Raw genomic sequence first — 21,233 nt, 5'->3', positions numbered from 1 at the left:
CGACACTGAGCACGTAATCGTTTATAATTGATACAATTCGCCACTGTAGGGTGGCGTTTAAAAGTGCGTAAAGCACGTCGACGAGCACGTAAAGCGTCTCTACATGCTGCGGTCCACCAGGGGACCGGTACGCGACGTGGAGAAGAAGGAGGGTGAGGGATGGAATATTCAGCAGCAGCGAGAATGACTTCCGTGAGGTGTGCGACCTGACGATCGCAGCTTGTAAAGGTTTGATCCTGAAAGGTCGCCCTGGAAGAGAAGAGCCCCCAGTCTGCCTTGGAGATGGTCCAATTAGAGAAGCACGGAGAGGGGGTATGCTGCAGGAGATGGATAACACACGGGAAGTGGTCGCTCGAATATGTATCAGAAAGTGCATACCACTCAAACCGGCGTGCAAGTTGGGGAGTACATATAGAGAGGTCTAAATGGGAATAGGTGTGAGATGTGTCCGAAAGAAAAGTAGGGGCGCCAGTATTGAGGCAGACAAGATCGAGCTGGTTGAAAAGGTCTGCTAACAAGGAGCCCCTCGGGCAGGATGCTGGAGAGCCCCAAAGGGGATGGTGGGCATTGAAGTCTCCAGTTAACAAAAATGGTGCAGGTAGCTGAGCAATAAGTTGCATCACGTCTGCCCTGGCAACGGCAGATGACGATGGAGTGTAAACGGTACAAAAGGAAAACGTAAAAGTGGGGAGAGTAATGCGGATGGCAACTGCCTGCAGGCCGGTGTGCAACGTGATGGGATCGTAGTAAATATCATCCCGGACCAGCAACATAACCCCTCCATGAGCTGGGATACCTACCACAGGGGGTAGGTCAAAACGCACAGAGGTGTAGTGTGCCAAGGCAATTTGATCGCATGGGCGTAGCTTCGTTTCCTGGAGGGCTACGACAAGCGGACGGTGCAAGCGGAGAAGCAACTTCAAGTCCTCTCGGTTGGAGCGAATGCTGCGAATATTCCAGTGAATAAGTGCCATCGTAAGAAAAGAAAGATGAGAGAAGTGGTCACCTCGAAGGCCGCTTAGGGCCTGGCTTCGAGCGAGCACTGCCGCCGCTATCAGTAGGCGGACAGTCATCGTCCATTGGGTCTATAGGGTCATCGGCCATCTCGGGAGGATGGCCGGGAGGGGGAGCTTCCTCCGCCAGTGAACGGCCAGATGTACGGCGACCAGCGGTGCGGCCAGGCGAAACGGATGACGGCCTGGGGCGGCAGCCGCTGGGTGGCGCAAGAGAAGAAATACGCCGTGGCGGGGAAGGAGAACTGTGCTTCCTATGCGCCTTTTTAAAAGGACGTGTAGTGGAAGTACCGGTCGAAGGCTGTGAGGTCGAGGTACGGAGGAAGTCTGCACGGGATGGTTCCTTCTTGAAGGCCCGTGCATCTGACTTCGGTGTCTTCGTCTTAGCAGAAGCTGAAGAAGGTGCTCGTGTCTGTGGGGTGATGGGAGGAAGAGGAGACGTCGACCGCGCGATCTTAGCACTGGCCGAACGGACGACCGTGGTGCTGAAGGTCAGATCGCATGTCTGGGTTGCTACCTCCCGGGTAGTCCGAGGAGAGGCGAGGACAGTACTGTATTTCCCCGCTGGGAGCAGCGTGGGCTTCCTACTAGCCAATAGCTTGCGAGCAGCCGAGGTGGACACTTTCACTTTGACCCGAATTTCCTGGATACAGCGTTCTTCCTTATAGACAGGACAGTCGCGGGAGGATGCGGCATGGTCACCCTGACAGTTCACACAACGAGGAGACGGAGGTGGACAGTCACCCTCATGGGCATCCCTGCCACAGGTGACACATTTAGCCGCATTGGAACAAGACTGTCGAGTGTGATTGAAACGCTGACACTGGTAGCAGCGCGTAGGTGTCGGGATATAGGGGCGAACAGAAATAACCTCGTAGCCCGCCTTGATGCGCGATGGCAGCTTAACACTATCGAAGGTCAAGAAAATTGTCCGGGTCGGTACAAGGTCATTGTTGACCTTTTTCATGACCCTATGGACAGCCGTCACGCCCTGCTCAGCGAGGAATGATTGAAGCTCCTCGTCAGTCAATCCGTCGAGGGAGCCAGTATAGACCACACCACGAGACGAATTCAAAGTTCGGTGGGCCTCCACCCGGACAGGGAACGTGTACAGGAGGGTGGCCCGAAGCAGTTTTTGTGCCTGAAAGGCATTCTCAGTTTCTAGTAATAAGGTGCCGTTACGCAACCTGGTACAGGATTTGACAGATCCGGCTATGGCATCTACGCCCTTCTGAATAACGAAAGGGTTGACAGAGGAAAAATCCTTTCCGTCCTCAGTTCGAGAAACTACGAGGAACTGTGGGGCAGGCGGTAGTACTTTTGTCACTGTTGGCTGGTCACGTTTCCGTTTTTGGGTCGAAGTCGAAAGAGATGGAGTAGAATCCATTGCGGAGGAATCCCCCATGATTGCCAGCGTCTCCGATGGCGCGCTCCTTCCTTGTGGGGACCCTCTCAGAGGGCACTTCCGCCTTAGGTGAATGTTTACACCTCAGGTCACACCTCCCGAGAAACAGACGGAGGGACCAATCGGCATGGTCAGAAGGTATCAGCTCAGGCAATCACCCCTCCCCGGGCCTGGCCTTTACCAGGGGGTACGCGCGTGCCTTACATGTCTACCCAGGGCGGGGACTTACGCGTTACCCCGTCACCGGCTACGCGTGCGAACGCGTGGGTTGGCCTTCAGGCACGCACAGGGAGGAAGGAAGGAGAGGAAAAAGAAGAGAGAGAGGGAGAAAGAGGACAGACTGTCTCAAACGCCGAGGCGGAGACCAGAGAAGGCAAGGAGAAGAAGGCAATGAGAAAGCAAGGGGAAGAAGGCAATGAGAAGGCAAGGAGAAGAAGGCAATGAGAAGGCAAGGAGAAAAAGGCAATGAGAAGGCAAGGAGAAAAAGGCAATGAGAAGGCAAGGAGAAGGCAAGGGAAAGAGTAAGGAAGACAGTGAGGTGGAGAAGAGCAAAGAAAGGAACCAACAAAAGGAAGGAAGAAACGAGAAGTGAAAAAACCAAAAGGACCACGATGATAGGTCGTGGAACCGTCCGTCTCCGGACGCAGGCGCGAACTACCCCCGTGAGGGGGATGGACTCCTTTTAGTCGCCTCTTACGACAGGCAGGAATACCTCGGGCCTATTCTAACCCCCGGACCCGCAGGGGGGTTCTGATCGATCTGAAATGTAATTTATTATTGAAATTTCGGAAAAGCACTTTTCAGGAGGAGTCGGTAAACACACACACACACACACACACACAACATACATCTTGCGTATTGACCACGAGGAGAAAATTGGAGAAATTAGAGCCAATAAAGAGGTTTATCGACAATCATTCTTCCCATGCACGATTCGCGAGTGCAACAGGGTTGGAGGGATCAGATAGTGGTACCGAACATACCCTCCGCCACACACCATTAGGTGGCTTGCGAAGTTTGATGTATATGTAGATGTAATATGTGGTTACATATGAAATTATTAGTATATCACCGTAACCATACAAAACAGATAGGAGAAATACCTTTCTGTATATAAGGTTACACAGTGAGTTTCTCATTCAGAAATTGTTTGCGAGAAGGTTGTATTACGTTTCGTGTAAGAAAAGGAACCGTCTACCAGCACTTGTCGCAACTTGTGACGAGCAGATTCCCGTTCTGTCGAGAGTATGGTTTATCGTTCCGCGATATTGCTGCTAGCGTTTGTAAGGGTCCCATGACTGTGATCTGAATATACTTCAATGCTGTGCATGACGGCGATGGAGGACCTGAGAGGAAACCCAAACTCGTTTTCTTCGCTCGGCCCTGAATGACAAATGTGTGTGAATTCCTAAGGGACCAAACTACTGAGGTCAGTAGTCCCTAGACTTAGAACTACTGAAACCTAACCAACCTAAGGACAGCACACACATCCAAGCCCGATGGAGGGCTCGAACCTCCGGAGCAGGGGCCGCGCCGTCCGTGACATGGCGCCTCAAACCGCGCAGCCACTCGGCGCGGCCCCTGAATGACCGCCGGCCGCGGTGGCCGAGCGGCTGTAGGCGCTTCAGTCCGGAACCACGCGACTGCTACGGTCGCAGGTTCGAATCCTGCTTCGGGCATGGATGTGTATGATGTCCTTAGGTTAGTTAGGTTTAAGTAGTTCTAAGTTCTAGGGGGACTCATGACCTCAGATGTTAAGTACCATAGTGCTCAGAGCCATTTGAACCATTTGAACCTGAATGACCGTACGGACACGTCACGCACCTCGAGTAAGAAAGTGGGTATGTGTGGAGCCAGACCAGTATCAACGTGGGCAGTACAAGGAAGTCTAGAGCATCACGAACTGCGACCATTGTTACAGTTACCTTTGACGCGTCAGCAGGAAGGTGGAAGCCTTAAGTGGTTCGATGAACGGCAACACTGCAACTATCAATGGCACAACGTTGTCTTTTCAGAAGATTCCTGACTCTCGTTACAGTTTCAGACCCTGAGGACAACGAACGTTGCCAGATTGCATTCTTCGTCGTCATATGGGCCCAGCAAATGGCGTGCTAGTGTTGGGTGGTATAGGGCAAACAAAAAGATCAACTTTTGGTTCCTAAAGCTACTAATCTTGACAGCAGCTACTACATTTCTGACGTGTCCTGTGTTCGAGGTCTCCGTGAAGTTATGTTTCAAGAACGTAAAGGAAGACTACATGTTAGCCATACTGACCTGACCTAACTCGGTGCAGAACGTGATCTCCAAAGTCACTCTTTCACTGGAATCAACTGGCCATGCGTTGCGGAGGGCTGCCACCATTTTCCAGCCTGATAAACTCTAACACGAAACATCGTGGACATGGAACGTATCCGTATCTTTATACTAAGATGGTATCTGTGCTTTCGGACATGTCCGAAAGAACAGATACTATCGGTGACCCTGCAGCTCGTTAGAATGAAATTACAATGAAATGAACACCCTTAGCTGCTTACAGGCGTTGACATACGTCAACGGGGACAGATGAAAATGTGTGCCCCTACCGGGACTCGAACCCGGGATCTGCTACTTACATGGCAGACGCTCTGTCCATCTGAGCCGCCGAGGACACAGACGATAGCGCGACTACAGGGATTTATCTCTGGCACGCCTTCCGCGAAGCCCACATTCTCAACGTATTGTCCCACACTACTTCCGTAGTGCCCCAGCCCATTATACTCATTACTCGCGGCGCGTTGCCGATTCCAGTAAGAGTTCGGGCACTGTTTGTTTGTTCGCACAGAAGAAGAAGATGGTCAGGTGGCCGGTGAGCCTTAACCATATTGATACTAAGATGGTATCTGTTCTTTCGGACATGGGGCACTACGAATGTAGTGCGGGACAATACGTTGAGAATGTGGGTTTCGTGGGAGGCGTTCCAGCGATAAATCCCTGCAGTCGCGCTCGGTGGCTCAGATGCATAGCGCGTCTGCCACGTAAGCAGGAGATCCCGGTTTCGAGTCCCGGTCGGGGAACACATTTTCATCTGTCCCCGTTGACGTATGTCAACGCCTGTAAGCAGCTAAATGTGTTCATTTCATTGTAATTGTATCCGTACCTGTCATCCTGACTCTCATCGACTTGATGCCCAGCGAGGGTAGGGCGATTACTGCTGCCACAGGTGGCAGCCCTGTCTGCTAAAGTATGTACACTGCCAAAGTACCTGAAAATTTTATCACTGATTCGTCCTACTATTCTGTATAAGCCCAACGAATAAAATTTCGTTATTCGCTGTATTTGCTGGTGTTTTAATTTGAATGTCTAGCAGTGTAACCATTTCGGCTTCCCGCTGAGTATCACGTGGCGCGCACACGCCTGTTGCAGGTGGCTCGCGCCGACCCGTGCGAGCTATGCCTGTGCCTGGCGGGAGACCTGTTCTGCTGGTGGCAGGACTGCCCCACGGCGTCGCCCGCCTGCAGGCAGAGCCCCGCCTTCGCCGCCGCCTGCGCAGGTCAGTCGAACCAGCGTCTGCACCCTCAACGGAGACCACCTTCTTACGGCACGGCTCTCACTGAGGCTGTAACACTGAGGCTGAAACTTCCTGGCAGATTAAAACTGTGTGCCGGGCCGAGACTCGAACTCGGGACCTTTGCCTTTCGCGGGCAAGTGCTCTACCAACTGAGCCACCCGAGCACGACTCACGCCCCGTCTTCACAGCTTTACTTCTGCGAGTACCTCGTCTCCTACCTTCCAAACAAGGTATTGGCAGATATCGTGGGGACGGGGCGAGAGTCGTGCTCGGGTAGCTCAGTTGGTAGAGCACTTGCCCGCGAAAGGCAAAGGTCCCGAGTTCGAGTCTCGGTTCGGCACACAGGTTTAATCTGCCAGGAAGTTTCATATCAGCGCACACTCCACTGCAGAGTGAAAATCTAGGGCCACGCTGTAGATTTGATCAAGGAAATCGCTTGTCTTCTGTTCACTGTAATGTGACATGTTACCACATTGAGCGCTAGCATCGCTGCAGCATTCTGTAGTGTTTTTATAAACATTGCCGGTAAATACAATTGGTGTGTGACGACAACTACAAAATTAATAGAAATGTATGAAACTGATGAGGTGCTTTACAACGTGAGGCACCCTGAATACAAAAATTAAGAATACAAAATTAAGAAGATTGGAGACCTGACCCAACCTAACCTAACATAACATAACATAACCCTCTCCTGTAGCAAGAAATCAGAGTGTTACAGTGAGCCTGTCTTCTGAAGATGTAGCAGTTCTTAAGTGAATATAGTGGTTTGTGATATGAAGATATACTTCACTGAGCACATACAGAAATGTAGGCTCGTCCATTCTTAAGTAATTGATGCACGACTTGACGTCTTCTACTGTAAGCTCACGTAACAAGTTTTGTTGAATGCTTCTATCGTGTCGTAAAACCCACAGCTTCACCCAGATTAGATTAGTTTTTCATTGATTGATGCACGACTTGACGTCTTCCACTGTAAGCTCACGTAACAATTTTTGTTGAATGCTTTTATCGTGTCGTCGTAAAACCCACGGCTTCACCCAGATTAGATTAGTTTTTCGTTCCATAGATCCGTGCTGAGGAGATCCTCGTGGATATGGAACATGTCAATATTTTTAAAAAAAATCTGAAATAACAATACGAATAGTATGAATAAATACAATCCATCATTTGTTTCTATTAAAAATTTCGTCAGTGGAGTAGGAGTTGGCCACTAGTAAGTCTTTCAGGCTCCTTTTAAACTGATCTTTATTTGTATCTAAAATTTTTTATGTTTGCTGGCAAATCATTGAAGATGAGTGTTCCTGAGTAGTGTACCCCTTTTTGAACGAAAGTAAGTGCTTTTAAGTCCTTGTGCAAATCATTTTTGTTCCTGGTATTGTATGTATGGACTGAGTTGTTTGTTGGAAAAAGAGACATATCATTTAGGACAAATTTCATGAAGGAGTAAATACACTGAGAGACAGTAATTAGTATACCCAGTTCGTTGAAGAGGTTTCTGCAAGACGTCCATGAATTTACTCCACAAATAATACGCATTACACCCTTTTGGACTCTGAAAACTTTTGCTTGACTTGAATATTTACCCCAAAATATTATACCATATGATATTATGGAATGAAAGTATGCAAGCTTTTTCATTTTTATGTTGCCTATGTCTGCTAATACTCGAATTGCAAATACAGATTTGTTAAGGCGTATCTGCAGTTCTGTGGTGTGCTCCTCCCAACTCAATTTATTATCAAGTTGTAATCCCAGGAATTTAAGACTGTCAACCTCGTATGTATGGTTCCTTTTTTTTCCCCCACTTCTTTTCCGCATGTGCACACAATGCAATTGCTGTACGTGCAACTGCTGCGGTTAATAACAAGTTGTTGTCAGCCATCTTGAACTTTGACGAAAAATTTGATGACAGTGTAATACCAGTTCTAGCGCTACGTCAAAGATCTTTGTCAAATATATTTAACGGAATATTTGATCACATCTTTGATCAAATCTTTGACAAAGAAATTTGATAGTGTAATACCGGCCTAAGCCATGTCTCCGCAATATCCTTTCTTTGAGGACTGCTAGTTCTGCAAGGTCCGCAGGAGAGCTTCTGTAAAGTTTGGGAGGTAGGAGACGAGGTACTGGCAGAAGTAAAGTTGTGAGGACGGGGCGTGAGTCGTGTTCGGGTATCTCAGTTGGTAGAGCACTTGCCCGGGAAAGGCAAAGGTCCCGAATTCGAATCTCGGTCCGCCACACAGTTTTAATCTGCCAGGAAGTTTGATATCAGCGCACACTCCGCTGCAGAGTGAAAATCTCATTTTGGAATACTAAGGCTATTCGAAAAGTAAGTTCCGATTAATCACGAAATGGAAACCACTGTGATAATCAGAAATAGTTATCTGCAACAGTTGGCTACAGCTTCCAGCCACTGCTCTAAGTAGTCACCTCTCCGACTTAGACATTTGTCGTAGCGTTGTACCAACTTTCCAATATCCTCGTCGTAGAAGGCAGCCGCCTGTGCTTCCCGCCAGTTCTCTACGCTCATCTGTGGCTCGTTATCTGTGCGAAAATGTTGTCTTCATAGCCAGTGTTGTGGCGTAACAAGCTAGCTACGCCACATTGAGAAGGGAGCCGAAAGGCACGCGTACACACACGACGACTGGCGTCAAGTCTGGAACAGGATAACTATTGAATGGTAGCAAGAAAAGTACGTAGCTGCTTTATACTTAACTTTTAATCTTTGTTGGTTTACGACGTTCTTCTTGAGACATTTATACGATAACTCTCAAAGTAGGTAAGGCTAATGGCGCCTTGCTAGGTCGTAGCCATGGACTTAGCAGAAGGCTATTCTAACTGTCTCTCGGCAAATGAGAGGAAGGCTTCGTCCGTATTGTCGCTAGCAATGTCGTCCGTACAACTGGGGCGAGTGCTCGTCCGTATCTCGAGACCTGCCTTGTGGTGGCGCTAGGTCTGCGATCACACAGTGGCGACACGCGGGTACTAAATGGACCGCGGCCGATTTAAGCTACCACCTAGCAAGTGTGGTGTCTGGCGGTGACACCACAGCCAGTAAATAATGTGAGCAAAGATGAAACACACACGGAGCCAATTACGGGCCGTAGTGGGGTGATCAAACACTTCCCATCGAAAACGCTGCAGGAGCATTTTCATTGCCCCTGCAGATTGCGACCGAGAATTGTCACGAAGTAGGAACCGTGTGACAGTTCTATAATGTGGGCTGCATAACATCAGGCGAAATCTCTCGCCAGGACCTCATACTTGGCGGGAGACACTATTTTCCACGCATTTTTATGAGATCACCATACGCTCAGAGCTGAAAAGAGCGAAGTGATGCAACCTACAGACATATTAGAGACATATATGTGCAAAGCTTTATCAGATTTTCACTGTGGTTTCCGTTTCTTGACCGATCTGAACTTACTTTCCGAATATCCCGCGTATACGCGGTAGATTTACAGTGCGATTTTTGCGATACGACTCAGAAGCAGCCTATATTGACGCAGCGCATAGAAACATAGTTGGAGTGATTTAATCATATCGCACTGGAAAGACACCTATACAGTTCTCCGTTGTATCGCCCAGTGCAACACGGAATGCTGGTTGCTCCATGCTATTGTATTCTGTTATACATGGGGAGGGAAATTTCAACTCTTCTCAGGTGGCTCAAAAAATTGTTTTATGTAGGTAAAGCAATGCTACATCTGTCTTTAGTTTCTCAGTAAAACTTTTACTATTCGCATAAAAAATTAAAAACCTCTGTTTTGGGATTCTCTTGTCTTCCGTGTATGGAATATTTCTCATTCTACTTTGAGGAAACTATTCGATAAAAAAGCAGTTGAGCTCTTAGTCTGTTAACGCAGATTGATAATGAGCTGTTGCCAGTGGCTATTTTGATATTTTCAAATTTAGTGAAACAAACATATATTCTGAGAAGTTTGAAGTAAAAACCGTAGTCGCTGCCCTGCTTTCATTTGGTGCTTGTTAGATCATACATTGCTGTGTACCAAACGTAGCTAACACATCAAAATTTGTTTTAACCCTAGACTGATTGGTTGATTAGGGGGAGGGTGCGGCTGTGCGGTTCCTTCCGTCCCTTTACCACGAACCTGCACCTACCTGTGAATATTGTCTCAGCAGACCATCAGTAGGGAAGTCGAGCGAAACCTACTGTACTTCGACGAGAACCAGGCTGCAATTAAAGTCACTAATCTACTTTTCGGGAGAAAGTTTTCACACGAAATGAAAGGTTGGAAATTTTGTCCTTAATTAATATATCCTGAAACTTAGGTTAACAAGTATCACTGCCAAGCCCGTGCTAGTCTTAACAATCACAATCCCTTTCACTCACGTTAGCAAGTTTATGGTGCTCATTTCCCGAAAACGTAATAGCTACAAAAATACGTATTGTTTTTGGTTGAGAATGCTCGACAAATAATGAGTCTTTCGGTACCTAATGCAGTCACAGTTTTTAGCCACCGACCTGCTCAATACGCCACGCGGAATTTGTCTTTTCTCGTCACATAATTCACTAAGAAATTCCGCAATTTCTACACACCCATCAGAATAATTATGCCGTCACTTTACAACACTTTTGATGTATGAAACACTGCTAGATCCGGCAACTTATAATTTCCATCGGAACTACTACTACACACGTCCGAACTGTTTCATGGCTAGGCTCCGATTCCTCTCTAGAATACTCTTAAGTCTTCTCTACCAGCAGAGAAAGGCGCACGAAGGGTATTGCTTTACCATTGGTCAGTTTACTCAACAGCCAATAGCAAAACAACATTCTCCCACGTCAGTCCGCGCTTTTCATCAATAACCAATCGTAAAACAGTAAACCTTAGGAGTACACCTTTTACCGACATAATTATCTAATATGCTGAAGTTTTGCTTATGCATAAAGTTATTTACCATTGTTATTTATAACTGAATTAACTTTCCCTTTGCCATGAACTTACTTTACAAATCTATTCTACAAAAATCCCCTTTGTCCACATCCATACTTCTTCGAAATGTTCCCACTACATAACTCGTTAAACAATTATCTTCATATTAACCTTAAACCACACTCACGCATTATTCACACTGCTAAAACACATTTATAACATTTTACATACGCAAAAAGACATAATATCACTTTATGAAGATGAACAGTTTATGAAAAACATTCTATTACTTTAGTGCGCTCTAGTGGGCACAATCGAAACTAAAATCACAGTCCCCCATCCAATACTGTCCTCTATCGGATGATACATAAACTTCGTGCTCGTCCAATCTCGCGTCACCATCTGTCACTATCCAGCTCTGAGACACATCTCCCACTTAAACGCCTCAAGGGGGCTAAGTAACGAGGTCATCGGTCCCATAGAATTAGGGAGGGATCGGGAAGAAAGTCGGCCGTGCCCTTTCAAAGGAACCATCCCGGAATTTGCCTGAAGCGATTTAGGGAAATCACAGAAAACCTAAATCAGGATGGCAGACGCGGGTTTGAACAGTCGTCCTCTCGAATTCGAGTCCAATGTTCAAACCACTGAGTCACCTCGCTCGCTCTTTAACACTAGAAGGAGAGTCGTAACTCTTTCCACTCTCGAGGAAATACGTGACACATTTGGAAGTCTAACAAAGAAATTCACCAAACAGACGCGCAAATTGAGAAGGTATTTTATTTTCGCTACCAATTTCGGCATCTTCAGCCGCCATATGCACCTCTCAGGTGTGCTCAGTTGCACTCAAGTTTTTGAAGCAAGCACTTGAGAATTCACAACCCAGAAACAAACGGCCCCACTATGCCAATATCAATTATTTTTGACAGGTGCATATAGAGCCTGGAGATGGCATAATGAATTACCGAAACTGGTAGAGAAAATAAAATGAAATTCAGTTTGCATGGCTGCTTGGCGAATATTTTTCGTGGAATATTTGACCTGCCGCTGTTCCGCGTCGACAATGGACCAGCAGAGACATTTGGAAGTTGTCCACGATGAAGCTGGCAGCGACGCGCCACACGGGAGGCTACTGCCGCCTGCTTTGTCTGCTGCTTCTTGTGTCGTTCCTGTGGGAACACGAGTGCTGCATGGATAACTATCACTTTGTGTGCCCTGTACTGCAACACGTCGTCTCGCACATCGTATCACCTCAGCGAGAACAGTGCCTACCACCACTCTGCTTCAACCCACAAGTGCCCCAGGGAAGTGTGATAGGACGGCTGTTGTTCTCTAGACACACAAATGATTTGGAGACAGGGTGGGAAGCAATGTGCGGTTATTTGCTGATAATGCCGTTGTGTATGGTAAGGTGCCGAAGTTGAGTGACTGTAGAAAGATACAAGGCGACTTAGTCAAAATTTCCAGTTGATGAATGGCAGCTAGCCCTAAATGTGGAGATACGTAAGTTAATACAGTATTACTAGTGTCCTACTCGAAACAGTCAAGTTGCTTAAATAACGTTGCAAAGCGATATGAGATTGGAGACTTTTAGGAAACAGTGGTCCACCTGTAATGGAAACCGCATATAGGACTCTGGTGCGATCTATCCTTGAGTACTGCTCGTGCGTTTGGGATCCGTACCAGGTCGTATTGAAGGAAAACGTCGAAACAATTCAGAGGCGGGCTGCTAGCTTCGGGAACTCAAATGGGAATCCCTGAAGGGAAGGTATCGTTCTTTTAGAGAAACACTATTGACAAAATTTAGAAAACCGGAATGTGAAGCTACGAGAAATTAGGACTCATACAGAAGCAAACAGACAGTCGTTCTCCCATCGTTATATTTACGATTAGAACAGGAAAGGAAATGACGAGTAGTGGTACAGCGTACCCTCCGCCACGCACCTTACGGCGGCTTGAGGAGTGTCTTTGTAGAGATAGATGTAGATGAAGAGCACACGTTTTCACTTTGTTCTGCTCATTCTCCAGTACGGAAGATGTCTGCCTAGTTCCAGAAAATTACATCACAGAGTGAGGAACACGGCATCCTGTGTCACCTGGTTGCCATAGTGGAAACCAGTCCCATTGACCGCGCACTGTGTAGCAGCTCGTAAGTACGCAGCAGAAAAAACTTGGCACCGACAGGGGACATCACGTTAATACCATAGGATTAATTTTGGCCTCTGTTCAGCGAGGAAGAGAGTCCACAAGTTTCTTTAGGAAGAAGCCCAAGCTATTGATAATTAGATTCGATACAGCTGTTAAATTTTTGGGATTGTTGATTAATGTATTTCCACCCGCTATTCAATATAGTCCCAGGCGCTTTCTATTCGATTATGGTCGGGTGACTTAGAGGGTGGGTCGAGGTGCGAGAAAGTACTTGAATGTTTCCGAAACCGGTTCAAATGGTTCAAATGGCTCTGAGCACTATGCGACTTAACTTCTGAGGTCATCAGTCGCCTAGAACTTAGAACTAATTAAACCTAACTAACCTAAGGACATCACACACATCCGTAGCGGTCGCTCGGTTCCAGACTGTGGCGCCTAGAACCGCACGGCCACTCCGACCTCCGAAACCGGAAACGTTTGCTTACATTCTGGTGAAGACGGCAACTGTCATCTCAGAAGACGGTTATCTTCAAGCTGTTTTGAAAGTGTGGAACAAAGGGCAACAATGGAAACGTTACAAAAAAATTCTAGTTTGTGACATGGAAAACTGAATGAATGAGTCCAAGTTGTGGTACGACAAACACCACTAAAACATCACAGATTCAACTCTGGCTTGAATTACTATCTCAACACATTACAATGTAAATTGCCTCATTGGACCAACGGTGTTCTCGGCGCTTCGCATCATTTCAAAACTAAAATCACCACCCGTCTGACCGCCTCCAGTCGGCTGCTGTACAGTTCGAAGAAACTGGGAGCTTGCAGCCGGTCGTCGTCATCTACACTCGACAATATCGTGGCTGGATACTAGAAATCAGAAATGAGCTCTGACCATTCGCCGGCGGTTCCTGTAATATCATCTCCAACTCACCATCTCCGGATGCTCGGAGACTCTACTCGTGCGTCTCCGGCACTGCCCATCTGAAAACTCATCACTTGAGTCTGTTGTCAGGCACAAGTGCACTATACCGGCGTAGAAAGCAGAGCAAATACACGAGTTTCCTAGCATCACCGATTACTCGTTGAATTGCGACTATATATGCAACCACTGACGATTATTATATACTGACCAATGAGTATGAACACACACACACACACACACACACACACACACACACACAAACACACACACACAAACGCGCGCGCGCGCGTGTGTGTGTACGTACGTGTGGGCGCGCGCGAGTGTACATGTTTCTCTATGCATATGTGAAAAATTATTTCGAAGACTGCTGTAAATTTATTTTAATCTTTAATACCTATTCAGAGAATGCCTAACAATTACGTTGGCATAACTCGCATTTTCGACACATCATCGGGTCTTTGACGATTGGGTAAGGAAACAGAACATGAGGGTGAAGCGTATTCTCTAAATGGTGACTAATGATTAAAAGAAATTTACATCAGTCTTATGAAACCTTACAGTAATTAATGATAACTTACACAACTCGCTGTTCGCCCATATACCCAAGTTACCATGATCAAAAGATCGTAGTGTAATAATACCTCTGTGCCCAGCTTTCTTACGACGGAGCATACATGCTCTCTTATTTTGATATTGGAATAAACAAGAATACGACCACTTTGTTTGCGTTGGAAGAAATTTGCTTTCTGTCTGAACCTGGACTACACCATCGAACGTATTGCAGATATCCTCTATTGGAGCACACTGGAATTGTATACACCTGATCGCTTAATTTCCGTCTTACACCCTCCATAGTCCCACAATAACTAAATCAGGCATTTCGTCTCCCCTTACGACAGTAAGATCGTGCACTCATCTTCCGTAGTGAATTACGATCAGTTTTACTCCACTACTCTTTAGTAACAGAGAATGAGTAGGCGAGTAGAAAGCGACTGTAGCACCACCGTTCCTCAGACTCGTCATAATTTGTGGAACTGTAATGAGAAGGAAGGAAGTCGGTGCAGCACTGACTTAACATCGGCATCTTGATTCCTGATCACTCAACATTACACTCGCACGCACTCCCTTTCTCAGCTCTACTTCACACCTGGCAGTTATCCTCAAGTGAGCCATCGAAGATTATTTCTTTTACTTTATTGTTATTTCATTCTCCTAGCTCCATGTGGGTGAGGGTTTTTTTGGGGGGGGGGGCTGTCAGTGGTACAATATTCTGCTCTTTAGCCAAGAACATTTTCAAAATATAATAGAAATGAGAAGAAACGTTGTTAAAGGAGGAACCTTACACATGATTTTAAAAACAAAGAATAGGATGAATTTTGTTGCCATATACATAAAGTATATCTGAAAGTATTTGTATGGAGTGTAGCCATGCATGGAAGTGAAACATGGACGATGAAGAGTTTGGACAAGAAGACAATAGAAGCATTCGAAATGTGGTGCTACAGAAGAATACTGAAGATTAGATGGGTAGATCACATAACTAATGAGGAGGTATTGAATAGAATTGGGGAGAAGAGGAGTTCGTGGCACAACTTGACAAGAAGAAGGGACCGGTTGGTAGGACATGTTCTGAGGCATCAAGGGATCACAAATTTAGTACTGGAGGGCAGAGTGGAGGGTAAAAATCGTAGAGGGAGACCGAGAGTTGAATACACTAAGCAGATTCAGAAGGATGTAGGGTGCAGTATGTACTGGGAGATGAAGAAGCTTGCACAGGATAGAGTAGCATGGAGAGCTGCATCAAACCAGTCTCAGGACTGAAGACCACAACAACAACAACAACTACTACTACTACATAAAAATCGTTAGAACTGTTAAAAATCAAAGGACAGATAGCTAAAATGATGAAAATATATACATTTTTAAAACACACTGCAGAATAGATTTATTTCTTCTAACAAAAGCACTACAATTTCATTTAAAATTTGAAGGACCTTCACTGGATGAGAAGGATTTCAGGAGGAAAGACTATGTTCCATAGGGTTCAGGGGAATGGGTAAAAAAGGTAAAAGTATGTTAATTATGATATTATGGAGATTAAGGTAAGTGTTGGGTTAAACAGTGGGAAGACAGATGATGGGAAAGGCAGAGGGTGAGGAAGAGTTTGGTGTGTGGGTAAGATAATGGTAACAAGAGGAAAGGGATCAGAACGGATGGAGAAGGGGAGAGGAGCCTTGATGTGGAGAGGGATAGTTAGAGAAGAGTCAAAGATGGTAGGAGGAATAAATATCGGGGCAGATCTTACTGTCTGGGAGAGGGAGTGGTTGAATTTTCTTTGGAATAGAATGTGGAGTGTGTGTATGTGTCGGGATGTTGGGATATGTTTGTAAATGAGCGGCAGCATACCAGGGGTAGTGATCAGAGGGGAGACAATGAGGTTATTGAAATCTAGTTTGCAGATAGTATAGGAGATGGAGAGACATTCGATGTTAATTACGATAGGTAGGAATGTGATGAGATAGGAACGGACCCATGTGAGGGGAGACAGACGGATTCTTAAAAAAAGAGATGGAGTGCATGACGTTCGACGATTTGGAGGGACTTACAGATCTTTCCTGGGGAGGAACACAGTGCATCATTTGCATAGCAGAAGCTGGGTCAGATCAGGTTTTTGTTCGTGTGGAGAATAGCGGAGGGGTGTAATCCCCAAGTTCGGCCAAGTTGTTAGTGTCAGCCGATTGTGGGCTTTCTTTTGGATCGTTAGTAGGTGACGTTTTCATAGTAGTTGCTGGACGAGGGTTAGCCCAAAACATTTTACTATATTATTTAACTAGATAGGGTGGTCGTAAGTGGTAAAGTATAAGTTATGGAGACGAGGTTTTGCGGAGGTTAATATTGAGGAGCCATTGGCTGCACAAGGAGGTAAACTCATTGAGCTATATTTGGAGGAATCGTTGAAATTTCTGGAGCGTAGAGTGGAGAGCAAGGAAAGCGGTGTCATCAGCATACTGAGGGAGGTGGACTTCTGAAAGTGGTTTGGGCATATCAGCGATGTAGAGGAGATAAAGGAGTGGAGAAGGACTGGGTCTTGGGGCACTCCTGCAGTGGGATTAAACGTACGGTAAGACGAAGACATCCTCCGTTCCACAATATAAAACACGCTATGAGTGTTCCGCGCATGTGTGAAGGTCGTAACAGACTGACTACACTACTGTGCGGCAGCCCCGTAGGTAAAACTGCGGAACTCAGCTGTACAGACCGTTGCCACTTGCCGTGGGCATCAGTATACTCTGTCGTCTTCACTTAAAGCAACTCTTGTAAACGAAAAGGTACCAACCATTACCTACATGGTAGCCGCAGTCACGGTTCATCAGACATGCCAACATCCGTATTTCCGCAGATTCCAGAAAGATGTTTCTGCGGCCAAAAATTGTTTCATCGTATTCCATTGAATTTCCGATGCAGGTATCATGTTCGCCAATAGCAGACTTGCTTGGTTACAATAGCAAGTGCAATGTTAATGTGGTTTTGCCTTTGGTTTTGCCTGTATAAGCTATACCACACTGTCACACTGTCAATAACAAATTTCCTTCACTGATTCCAACAGGTAGCAATTCTTAGATTCTCTTTATCAACTTACTGGTACTTGGTTTTAACAGAAGGTGCGTCGTTAAACTGCCTGGCAGAATATCCGTTTTCTCCTAACACTGTGTTTATGTGGGCAACCTCTCTGGGGAAAACTACATTCATCTGTGGAAGCTCTGCGTATAAGCGTTTTAAGCACACCCATAGTTTGCGAAGGGTGGAGAGAGCTCGGCGATTTTGTCTTTTTGACTCATCAGTCATCTGACTGGTTTGAAGTGACCCTCCACGAATTCCTCTCCTGTGCTAACTTTTTCATCTCAGAGTATTACTTGAAACTCAAGTCCTCAGTTACTTATTGGATGTATTCCAATCTCTGTCTTCCCCTACAGTTCTTACCCTCTACACCTCCCTCTAGTACTATGAAAGTTGTTCCCTGATGCCTTAACAGGTGTCCTATCATCCTGTCCTTCCTTCTTCTCAGTGTTTTCCACATACTCATTTCTTCGGCGATTCTACGGAGAACCTCATCATTCCTTATCTTGCCCGCGAAAGGCAAAGGTCCCGAGTTCGAGTCTCGGTCCGGCACACAGTTTTAATCTGCCAGGAAGTTCCATATCAGCGCACACTCCGCTGCAGAGTGAAAATCTCATTCTGGAATCCATGTTTTACTTCCATACAATGCTGTACTCCAAACGTACACTCTCAGAAACTTCATTCTCAAGTTAGGTCCTGTGTCTGATACTAGTAGGCTTCCCTTAGCCACGAATACTCTTTTTTCCAGTGCTGGTTTGCAGTTGATGTCTTCCTTGTTTCGTCCGGTAAGGGTTATTTGCTGCCTAGATACCAGAATTCCTTGACTTCGTCTACTTCTTGATCCCCAATTCTCATGTTCTTATTCCTGCTACGAGGCTCACTCCAAAAGAGATGCACACTATTTTTGTAAAAATACAGTTTTCATTCTGCATGTGAGAATGTTTTACATTGTGTAGATACATTCTTCCCGCTTGTTTTCAAACATAGTTCAACCTGTTCCCGTGAGTGGCGCCGTCACAGCATCTCTTCAAGATGGCTGCTACACTTGACGTTCGTCAGAAGAAACGTGCTGTCATAGAATACCTGTGCTGTGAAAACGAGACAGTGGGAAACATCCACAAGAGGTTGTGAAAGGTGTGTGGAGATGCTGCTGTCGATCGCAGTACAATTAGTCGGTGGGCAAGCAGGTTACGTGATGAAAGCGGGTACGGCAATGTAGAGGATTGTCCTCGCAGTGGCAGGCCTCGTACTGCACACACTCCAAACAACTTGCAGAGTGTTAACGAATTGGTGACTGCTGACAGACGCATCACAGTGAACGAATTGTCCCGCTACGTTGAGATAGGGGAAGCAAGTGTTTGCAGAATACTGAAAGCGTTGGCGTTAAAAAAAGTTTGTTACAGGTGGGTTCCCAGGATGTTGACAGTGGCTCACAAAGAAACAAGAAAGGCGGTATGCAGCGAACATTACGAGAATGGTGGAGATGAATTTCTTGGAAGAACTGTGACAGGTGATGAAACATGGCTCCATCATTTTTCACCAGAGACGAACAGGCAATCAATGGAGTGGCATCATGCACATTCACACAAGAAAAAAAAATTCAAAACCACACCCTCTGCTGGAAAAGTTATGGCTACAGTCTTTTTCGATCCGAAGGACTCTTGCTTGTGGACATCATGCCAAGTGGAGCCACCATAAATTCTGATGCATATGTGACGATACTGAAGAAACTTCAAGCTTGACTGAGTCGTGTTTGACCACATCAGCAAAAGCAGGATGTTTTGCTGTTTCACGAGAACGCACAGCCACATGTCAGTCTAAAAACCATTGAAGCGACCACAAAACTCTGATGGACAACACTGAAACACCCGCCTTAGAGTCCTAACCTGGCTCCATGTGACTATCATCTCTTTGGGAAACTGAAAGACTCTCTCCGTGGAACAAGGTTTGAAGATGATGACTCCCTTGTGCACACTGACAAACAGTGGCTCCAACAGGTTGGTCCAGAATTTTACCGTGCGGGTATACAGGTGCTGGTTCCAAGATGGCGCAAGGCAGTTGAGAGAGATGGAAATTATGTGGAGAAATGAAAATAATGTTCTTAAAGCCCGCATCTCGTGGTCGTGTGGTAGCGTTCTCGCTTCCCACGCCCGGGTTCGATTCCCGGCGGGGTCAGGGATTTTCTCTGCCTCGTGATGGCTGGGTGTTGTGTGCTGTCCTTAGGTTAGTTAGGTTTAAGTAGTTCTAAGTTCTAGGGGACTTATGACCACAGCAGTTGAGTCCCATAGTGCTCAGAGCCATTTGAACCATTGTTCTTAAAGGTTGTATCTACACACTGTAAAACTTTCAGACATGTAGAATAAAAGATGGATTTTTAAAAAAATTGTGTGCATTTCTTTTGGAGTGACCCTCGTATTTCTCATTATTTTCGTCTTTCTTGGATTTACTGTCAATCTATATTCTGTACTCATTAAACTATTCATTCCGTTCAATGGTTCCTGTAATTCTTCTTCTCATTCAGTGAAGATAGCAATGTCATCAGTGAATATTATCATTAATATCCTTTCACCCCGAATGTTAATCCCGTACTTTAATCTTTCTTTTATTGCCGTCATTGTTCCTTCGATGTTTGGATTGAACGATAGGGGAAAGACTACATCCGTCTCTTACATCCTGTTTAATCCGAGCACTTTGTTGCTCGTCTCCCACTCTTAAGTTCCCTCTTGTACATACTGTACAGTACTCGTCTTTCCCCATGTCTTACCCCTACTTTTCTCAGAATTTGAAATATTTCAAATACCTTGCACCATTCTACATTGCCGAACTCTTTTTGCAGGTCGTCAAATCGTATGTACTGTCTAGTTTCCTTCAGTCTTGTTTCCGCGATCAACCGCAAGGTCAGAACTGCCTCTCTGTTGCCATTATCTTTCCTAAAGCCCAACTGATCGTCAACTAAGAGACCTTCAATTTTATTTTCCATTCTTCTGTATATATTTCTTCTCAGCAACTTGGATGCATGAGCTGTTAAGCTGAGTGTATGATAATTCTCGTACTTGTCAGCTCTTGCAGTCTTCGGAATTGTGTGGATGATATTTTTCCGAAAGTCAGATGATATGTCGCCAGGTTAAGACATTCTACACACCAACGTGAATAGTTGTTTTGTTGCCAATTATCCCCAATGATTTTAGAATTTATGATGGAATATTGTCTATACCTTCTGCCGTATTTAACTTTAAGTCCTCCAAAGGAGTTTTAAATAAAGACCCTAATATTGGATCCCCTCTTTTCTCACCTGTCGGCCCTATTCATTTTTTCATCACGTCATCAGACAACACCCCACCCTAACACAAACCTTCAACGTACTCTTTCCACCTATCCGCTTCCTCCACTGCATTTAAAAGTCTAACTCCGCTTGCACTCTTAAAGTTACCGCTTTTGCTTTTTATTTAACCGAAGGTTGTTCTGAGTTTCCTATATGCAGAATCAACTCTTCCGACAATCATTTTCTTTCTATCTCTTCACATTTTTCGTGTTGCTATTTCGCTTTTGCTTCTCTGCACTTCCTTTCTATTTCACTCCTACGTTACTTGTATCTCTGTATTCCTGAGTTTCCCTGAACATGTTTGTACTTCCTCCTTCTGTTACCCATGGTTTATTCGCAGCACCGTCTTCGTACCTATGT

The 21,233-nt window shown here is 45.7% G+C and overlaps 1 non-coding gene across 1 annotated transcript; it reads right to left on the bottom strand.

The window, feature by feature from the left end:
* Nucleotides 1-6,055: 6,055 nt before the first annotated feature.
* Trnas-cga lies at nucleotides 6,056-6,130 on the bottom strand. Its single transcript has one exon. It is a non-coding gene; the product is annotated as a tRNA-Ser (tRNA).
* Between the last annotated feature and the right edge of the window lie 15,103 nt (nucleotides 6,131-21,233).

The sequence above is a fragment of the Schistocerca americana genome, chromosome 2 (assembly GCF_021461395.2).
Source record: "Schistocerca americana isolate TAMUIC-IGC-003095 chromosome 2, iqSchAmer2.1, whole genome shotgun sequence".
Taxonomy (NCBI): domain Eukaryota; kingdom Metazoa; phylum Arthropoda; class Insecta; order Orthoptera; family Acrididae; genus Schistocerca; species Schistocerca americana.
Note: the sequence above shows the minus strand (reverse complement) of the source record. Positions and strands in the feature narration are given on the sequence as shown.